Source organism: Rutidosis leptorrhynchoides, chromosome 6 (assembly GCF_046630445.1).
Source record: "Rutidosis leptorrhynchoides isolate AG116_Rl617_1_P2 chromosome 6, CSIRO_AGI_Rlap_v1, whole genome shotgun sequence".
In the NCBI taxonomy this organism is placed as follows: domain Eukaryota; kingdom Viridiplantae; phylum Streptophyta; class Magnoliopsida; order Asterales; family Asteraceae; genus Rutidosis; species Rutidosis leptorrhynchoides.
Window position 1 is genome coordinate 338,953,649 of NC_092338.1, and position 9,250 is coordinate 338,962,898.

Sequence of the window (9,250 nt, forward strand, 5' to 3'; positions counted from 1 at the left end):
TTGGAAACATTTAATCATGTAAATATCAATCTCAATTAATATATATAAACATGGAAAAGTTCGGGTCACTACATATGCAACGTCTTATCTTCGAAGGGATAGCTGCTGCTATGGCAGCAAATGCTAATGCTAATGCGAATAACAACAATCAGGTGGGATGCTCCCACAAAACGTTCATGGCAAGTCGTCCACAGGAATTCAGTGGTACTGAAGGACCCATAGGACTCACCCACTGGTTCGAGAAAATTGAGTCTATTTTCAGAGTTAGTTGAGTCCGAGAGGAGGACAAGGTTAGTTTTTCTAGTTGTACTCTTAAGGATAGTGCATTGACCTGGTGGAACAACTTGGTTAATACTTTGGGAAATGATGTGGCTTATGGTTTAACTTGGAATAATTTCAAAAAAAGAATGATCACCCGTTATCGTACTAGGGGTGAGCTTAAGAAATTAGAGGTTGAACTTAAGAACTTGAAAATGAAGGGCACCGAATTAGATGCCTACGAGCAAAGGTTCTTCGAGTTGACTTTGTTGTGTCTTAATGTTTATGCTGATGAGAATCTTAAGATTGAAGCTTACATTGATGGGTTATCTGAGAAAATTAAGCATGGGGTCGAGTCTAGTGAGCCCCAGACTATCGAGGCTGCTATGTCTATGGCTCATAAGCTTAATGATAAGATTTTAAGGAGGAGTAAGGCTGTTGTGACCGATGCCAGTGAAGAGGTTGTTAAGAAGGCTGATAATGGGAAAAGGAAGTGGGATAATAACCGCAACCAGAACCAAGGTCAGTAAAAGAAACAAGATACTTCTGGTGCTAGTAACCGAAATCAGCGTGTGTGTCCTCGATGTTATAAGGCTCATGATGGATATTACACGGTTACTTGTAAGAGGTGTTCCAAACAGGGACACATTGCTAAAGATTGTACGGTGCTTCTGCCGGGTTCTGCTACTCCTGCTGCAGGTGGTAATAATAGTAATAATACTGGTAATAGTGGTGGTAATGGTAATGGTAATGGGAAGCCGAGGAATTGCGGTAATCAGAGAGTTTGTTACGAGTGTGGGAAGCCGGGGCATTTCCGTGATGCCTGTCCTAACAAGAAGACCACTGAGAATGCACGTGGTAGAGCGTTCAACATTAACGCCAGGGATGCTGAGGAAGATCCTAAACTTGTTAAGGGTACGTTCTCGGTCAACAATTTATCAGTTTATGTACTATTTGATTCAGGGGCTGATTTGAGTTTTGTGTCGAGTAAATTAAGTCCAACAATCAAAATACCGTTAACTGCTTTAGACAATACTTATGTTGTTGAAATAGAAAAAGGTAAAGTGCTTACTGCTAAGACTGTGTATAGTAAATGTAACATTAATCTGGCTGGTAGAGATTTTGAGATAGATTTGATACCGATTGAACTTGGTAGTTTTGACATTGTTATTGGCATGGATTGGTTGTCTGCAAATTGTGCTGAGATTGTGTGTTATGAGAAAGCTATTCGTATTACTAATGTGGTTGGAGAGCCGCTGATGGTTTTTGGAGATAAGAAATGCAGACAGTTAAATCTTATTAGCTGTTTGAAAGTTCATAAACATCTTCGCAAAGGCTATCATGCTATTCTAGCCCATGTTGTTGATCCCGATAAAGAAACGAAGAGCGTTGGTGATGTTCATATTGTTAGAGATTTCCCCGAGATATTTCCCGAAAGATTTACCTGGCCTTCCGCCGCAACACGCGGTAGAATTTCAAATTGATCTTGTTCCCGGTGCTGCTCCTGTGGCACGTGCTCCTTACCGACTCGCGCCTTCCGAACTTCAAGAATTGTCAAGTCAACTACGTGAGTTGTTAGACAAGGGTTTCATTCGTCCTAGTTCGTCCCCTTGGGGAGTTCCTGTTCTATTTGTTAAAAAGAAGGATGGTTCTTTCCGTTTGTGCATTGATTATCGTGAGTTGAACAAGCTTACTGTTAAAAATTGATACCCTCTTCCAAGAATTGATGATCTGTTCGGTCAGCTTCAGGGTTCATCTGTTTATTCTAAAATCGATCTTCGTTCCGGCTATCATCGGTTACGTGTTAAAGAATCTGATGTTTCGAAAATTGCTTTTTGCACCCGTTACGGTCACTTTGAGTTTCTTGTTATGCAGTTCGGTTTGACAAATGCACCTGCTGTGTTCATGGACCTCATGAACCGTGTGTGTAGACCCTATCTGGACAAGTTCGTTATTGTGTTCATCGACGACATCCTTATTTATTCGAAGAGTGATGAAGAGCACGAAGAACATTTGAAGTTAGTGCTCGATCTACTAAGAAAAGAAGAGATGTACGCTAAGTTTTCTAAGTGTGCTTTCTGGTTACGAGAAGTTCAATTCCTCGGACACATTATTAGTATGCAGGGAATACAAGTTGATCCTGCTAAGATTGAGGCGATCGAAAAGTGGGAAACACCGAAAACACCTACTCAGATTCGTCATTTTCTAGGGTTGGCAGGTTACTATAGAAGGTTCATTCAAGATTTCTCTCATATAGCGAAACCTCTGACTGCTTTAACGCACAAGGGGAAGAAGTATGAGTGGAAGGATGAACAAGAGACTGCTTTTCAGATTTTGAAGAAGAAGTTGACTACCGCTCCGATATTGTCACTACCTGAGGGTAATGATGATTTTGTTGTTTATTGTGATGCATTGCGTCAAGGCTTTGGTTGCGTTTTGATGCAACGAAAGAAAGTTATTGCGTATGCGTCACGACAGTTGAAGATTCACGAACAAAACTATACAACTCATGATTTGGAGTTGGGGGCTGTTGTTTTTGCGCTTAAGATTTGGAGACATTATCTTTATGGGGTTAAAAGTACAGTGTACACAGATCACAAAAGTCTTCAACATATCCTCGACCAGAAACAGTTGAACATGAGACAACGAAGATGGATTGAGGCGTTGAATGATTATGATTGTGAACTTTTATATCATCCGGGTAAGGCCATCGTTGTGGCAGATGCGTTGAGTCATAAAGAAAGGGCTGAACCTCGCAGGTTTAGGGCCTTGAATATGACAATTAGAACAAACCTCGCAAGGCAGATTCTTGAGGCACAACAAGAAGCCTTAAAGGAAGAGAATTTTGTGAATGAGAACGTAAGAGGTATGGCTAAGAATTTTGAGGTACGAGCAGATGGTACTAGATACTTTGCGGGACGTCTTTGGGTTCTGAAGTTTGGTGAACTGCGACAACTTGTTTTAGATGAGGCTCATAAATCTAGGTACTCTATTCATCCTGGTTCAGGAAAGATGTATCATGATCTTAAGGAGCTGTATTGGAGGCCTAATTTGAAAGGTGATGTAGCTACGTATGTGGCTAAGTGTTTGACCTGTGCTAAGGTTAAAGATGAACATCAAAAACCGTCTGGACTTTTGGTACAACCTGAGATTCCCGAGTGGAAGTGGGAAGGAATTACGATGGATTTTATTACTAAGTTACCGAGGGTAGCGGGTGGCTATGACACCATTTGGGTGATTGTAGATCGACTCACTAAGTCGGCTCACTTTTTGCCGATTAAGGAAATAGATTCGATGGAGAAGCTTACTCATTTGTATTTGAAGGAGATTGTTTCTAGACATGGTGTTCCTGTATCTATTATTTCAGACCGAGACAGTCAATTTGTATCGAGGTTTTGGCGATCCTTACAGGAAGGCTTGGGAACTAAGTTAGATATGAGCACCGCTTATCATCCTCAAACGGATGGTCAGAGTGAAAGGACCATTCAGACGTTAGAAGATATGTTACGAGCGTGTGTTATTGATTTTAGTAATGGATGGGATAAATATTTGTCGCTAGCTGAGTTTTCTTATAACAACAGTTATCACGCAAGTATTAAAGCCGCACCGTGTGAAGCGCTGTATGGTAGAAAGTGTAGGTCTCCTGTCTGCTGGAATGAGGTTGGGGATGCTCAACTCACAGGTCCAGAAATTATTCATGAGACTACCGAGAAGATCGTACAGATTAAGGAAAGATTGAGAACCGCCAGAAGTCGGCAAAAGAGTTATGCCGATAGGGGAAGGAAAGATGTAGAATTTTAAGTTGGTGACCGTGTTATGTTAAAGGTTTCACCTTGCAAAAGGTGTGATACGTTTTGGTAAAAGGGGAAAGTTGAGTCCTCGTTTTGTTGGACCGTTTGAGATCATTGAGAGAGTTGGACCAGTGGCCTATCGTTTGAAGTTGCCACAAGAACTCAGTGCTGTTCACGATGTCTTTCATGTATCGAATCTGAAGAAGTGTTTGGCCGAGGCCGATAAGACTATTCCGCTGGAGGAACTTCATGTGGATAAGCAACTACATTTTATTGAGGAACCTGTTGAAATTATGGACCGAGAAGTTAAGACTCTTAAGCAGAGTAGAATTCCATTTGTCCGGGTTAGATGGAACGCCAGACGCGGTCCCGAGTTCACTTGGGAGCGTGAAGATCATATGAAGCAGAAGTACCCTCATTTGTTCCCAGATGCTGAATCAACCCTTGCACCTGCTTAAATTTCGGGACGAAATTTCCATAACGGGAAGGTACTGTCACGACCCTACTTTTTCCGTTATCTTTTAACGTTAATTATTTAACGACCGTTAACTGTTTTTCGAGCCACGTCATTTCTATGACTTATATTATTATTTTTGTAATAATATATATATATATATATATATATATATATATATATATATATATATATATATATATATATATATATATATATATATATATATATATATATATATATATTAATTATTATGTGTTATGTGAATATTTGTATTCATATATTAAGTTATACGTTTCTACGTGTCGCGGATTTCCATCCGGTGAATCTTTTCGGGTTTTAAACCAACGGTCGAGCTTTTGGCATTTTTAAGTCCTAAATATTTTAAATATGATATTTTTATATCATATGAGTATATATAGTATTTATATTTATTTTTCGTCGCGTATTTGTTATCTCTCCGATTTTTCAATCGCGTAAGCGTGTTTTCGCGTTTCGGGTTTCGTTCGGGCTTTCGGGCCACAAGGAATTGGACATTTAATAAATTTGGGCCAAATGGCCCACCCCCTTACCCATGTTCGGCCGAACACTCCCAAGGGGAGGGAGTGTTGGCTCATTACTCCTCATTTGCAAATTTTATTTGATTTTATCAAACCTAAAAATTATTTGGTGCTCTCTCCTCTTTCTCCCACTCTTTTTCGTCGCCAATCCCAACACAAACATCATCATCATCAATCAAAAATCAAGCTTGGATCATCAATCAATTAGCATCAACGTGTTCCTCTCAATCTCCTCTACGCGATTATACTACTTGTTTCTCGATTAGGGTATAAACCCTAACCCTAGATTTTTAATTTTTCATTACTTTTCTGTTTTTGATGTTTATTTTAATAGTATGATGATTACTCGTTATTGTAATGATGATTGTATGCGTAGAATTGCTCAAATACATATGTTTTCAGTTTGATTTGATTGGGACAGCAGCTTTTTCGTTCATTTCTGATATTTTAACTGATATAAAAGTGAAATTTAAGTATCTAGATGAGTTCCTCTCATCAAGACATTAACTTTAGACTCCGGATTCATGTCTTTTCAATTCCCGGAGCTCTAGATATGATTGAAATGGTGTTTTGTTAAGATTGAATTATGAAAACGAATTGAACCAGGTTTTGTCTGACTTTGTTACCACTTTTAGAGTCTTTAGGGTGTACTAGTGTGTTAGGATTGATGATGGGACGAACTTTCATGTTCGGGTCATCTAATTCTGAGCCACGGATCACCCGTTATGACTAAATCATGATTTTGAAAGAATTGAAGTTCCAAGTGGTGTAATGGCTGATCATCACGACTTGGGTACTGTTCTTGGTGTGTTCTTGAGTGCACCAATGTGTCGGGTGGTTTGATTTTTTTTCTGAAAGGCAAACTCACACACCCATCTAAATCTACCTCGAATATATACACCACGAATTGTCCTAAGCAGGACTTGAACCCTCAACCTCAAGGTTGTAAGGGTGACCTCGATACCACCAAGCCATTGGCTCTTTGGTTGTCGGGTGGTTTGATTAGGCGGAGATATATATAAGGCTCGCCGAAAACCGACACTCGGGGCTCAAGATATGACCCGAAGAACTTTTGATTTTAAACTTATGGTTAATTATTAAAACTTATGATATAAATAATTATTTTCATTATTATTAAATTACTTATGATATAAAAAGTGATTATTATAATTTAAGACTTATGATATATATTTATTATATCATTTAATTAATACTTATGATTTAATTAATATTTTAATTAAACTTATGATTAATAATACTTTTATTATTAATGGAAAATACTTATGATAAGTATTAAACTTATATTATAAGATTATTATTATAAGACTTATAATAAGGATTAATTAATTATTTAATTATTATAAGGCTTAGTTATTATTTAATTATAATTTAATTATTAAATACTTATGATTTAATGATTATAATTAGAAACTTATGATATGATTAATAATTCATTATTAATTAATAATACTTATGATATGATTTAAAATTTATTATTAATTAATAATACTTATATTATGACTAATATTTAATTAATTAATTAAATACTTATGTTATATTAAATATATCATTTAAACTTATATTAACTTTAATAATTCATTTTAATTTAATTAAACCTATGTTATGACATAATTATACATATTTAACTTTAATAAACATTATAACTTAAATTATTATTATAGCTTACACTTTTAAAATTAACGATGACTATGTTTGACCAAGGTTGACTTTTGAGTTGACTTTCGGTTGACTTATACTTTTAGTTGACTTTTGTTGACTTTCTAATTAAGGAAACTTTCCTAACTTATAAACTTTCTAAAAATAGCAACTTTCTAAATTTGGAAACTTTCCAAAAATATAAACTTTCCAAAAACAGAAACTTTTCAAAAATAGAAACTTTCCAAAAATAGAAACTTTCCTAAAATAGAAACTTTCTAAAAATAGAAACCTGCTAAAAATAGAAAATTTCTAAAAATAGAAAGTGTGTGTCCGTACACTGTTCCGATCAAACCGATGCATGCTGAGTATTGTTCTGTGCCTACTTGCAACATGTACAATAGCTATTATACTAAGACTTGACCTAAGTTAGTTATTTATATCGACCTACTTTATTTATAGGTCGGCGTGTACTCATTTGTTGTTCACTTATTTGTGTTGGTTACTTCGTTACTATTAAGGTGAGTTATAGTCCCGTTTTTACATACTTTTCAAAGTATATTTTTGGGATGTGATTACATGCATTTTATTTCACGTTTAGACACAAGTGACAATTAAATTTAAATTATTCATTGTGAGTTGGACAAAAATATTCCCTAGTCTGGTAACTGTAATCACTGGTTTCTACTGGTGAACGCGAATCCTATGGATAGATCTATCGGGTTTGACAACCCCATTTCGAGCTAGTCGCGCTAGCAATTTATAATCGAAATGTTTAGTACTTCTTATTTTGTTGTAGATACACTGTCCGGTGTATATCATTTATTGTGTTGGCAAGAGTAAATAAAGGATTAAGTGGTTACCAGGTTGCTCATTGATAATGAAATAATGTTTAATGTTTTCTAACATTTTTAAATCTTGTGGTCTAAAGTTTATTCAATTATTTAAACCTATAATTCACTCAACCTTTCTGTTGACAGTTTACTCGCATGTTTTCACATGTACTTGAGTTTATGTGATGCTTCCGCTGTGTTTAGAAGAGTCTGCATGCATTTGGGCAGATTTTATGAAACAATTATGAAACTTAAGCTTGCATTCTGTTTTTGGATAATTTAAATTTGTGGGTTTGTTGGCAATATTTTGTGTCAACTTTGATTAATTAATATGTTGGGTTATTTTAAACTACATATTTTTGGTGTGCATACCTTTTTGGGAAACTTTTGAAATAAAAGAATGCAATGTCGTTTGTTAAATTCATTTAAGTTCGATCAAGCTGTGGGACCAAGTGACGGAGCCGTTAAGTGTTTTGACGGGGCCATCACAGAAATCTTTCTACACTTGCGTCGATATATGATATACTAAACTTACGAGTGTCAATGAGACGAGTCGAGCTCGAGCTCGTTTAGACTCGAACTCGATTCGTTTAAATTTTAAAGAGTGAGTGAGTTTTGCTCGATTCAAGTCTAATATCTTAAGCTCGAGTTCGACTGTTTGATATTTTAAACATTCGAGCTCAGGCCGGTTAATTACATCATTATTTTTTTATATTAGTTAATTAAATTATTTAATATATACTGTTAGGTTTTTTATCCAATTACAACCATATTTAATATTATTTTATTAATTATCATTCATATCATAGTAGTTATTATTATTATTACTAGTGGACCCGGTGGAGGTAATTTTCCGGCATCCGACTCTTTCGAAGTGGGTCTGGTGGATTTTCAAAAGAAACATGAGGTCGGGGTGTTTGCCAAACATACACCATTTTGATCTTAAAAATACATATATGCCTTCTATCAAACTAACATTTTATATTCTACGTTAAAATCGTATGATTTCATTCCAAAAAAAAACATGATATGTTTACCTCCCATTGAAATCGGTCAAGCTCCACCTTTGGTTAAGGGAAAATTCCATAAAAAGGTAACATATTATACCAGTTTTCCTATTTTCGGTAATATATTTCATTTCGCTATAAAAAAAAGGAGTGTATTTTCGAAAGTTAATCAAAAAGAGGGGTGTTGTTAACTTTTGTTAACTTTCTCAGTTAAGTGTCAAATCGCAATTTCGGCGCACGTTTTCGACGTACGATTCCTACACATGTTTTCGAGGCGTGTTTTTCGATGCGTGTTTTTTATGCTCGTTTTCGAGGCATGTTTTTCGATGCGCGTTTTCGATGCGTGTTTTTCCCGTATAAAGTAATTCCCAAAGACATGATCGAAAATGACAACATTTCGATACACGTCGAAATCGCGCCTCGAGAACGCGCGTCGAAATCACGACTTGAAAACGTGCCACGATCGCCGCGCATCGTAAACACTCCTTGAAAAACACGTGTTGGAAACGCAAGTTGAAAACGCGCATCGAAAATGCAGGTCGGAATCGCGCGTCGATAACGTGCGTCAAAATCGCGAGTTGAAAACACTGGTCGATAAAGGACTTGACATGTAATGCAAAGTTGAAAAATGACACCTTTTTTTATAGCGAAATGAAATATATTACCGAAAATAAAAAACTAACATAACATG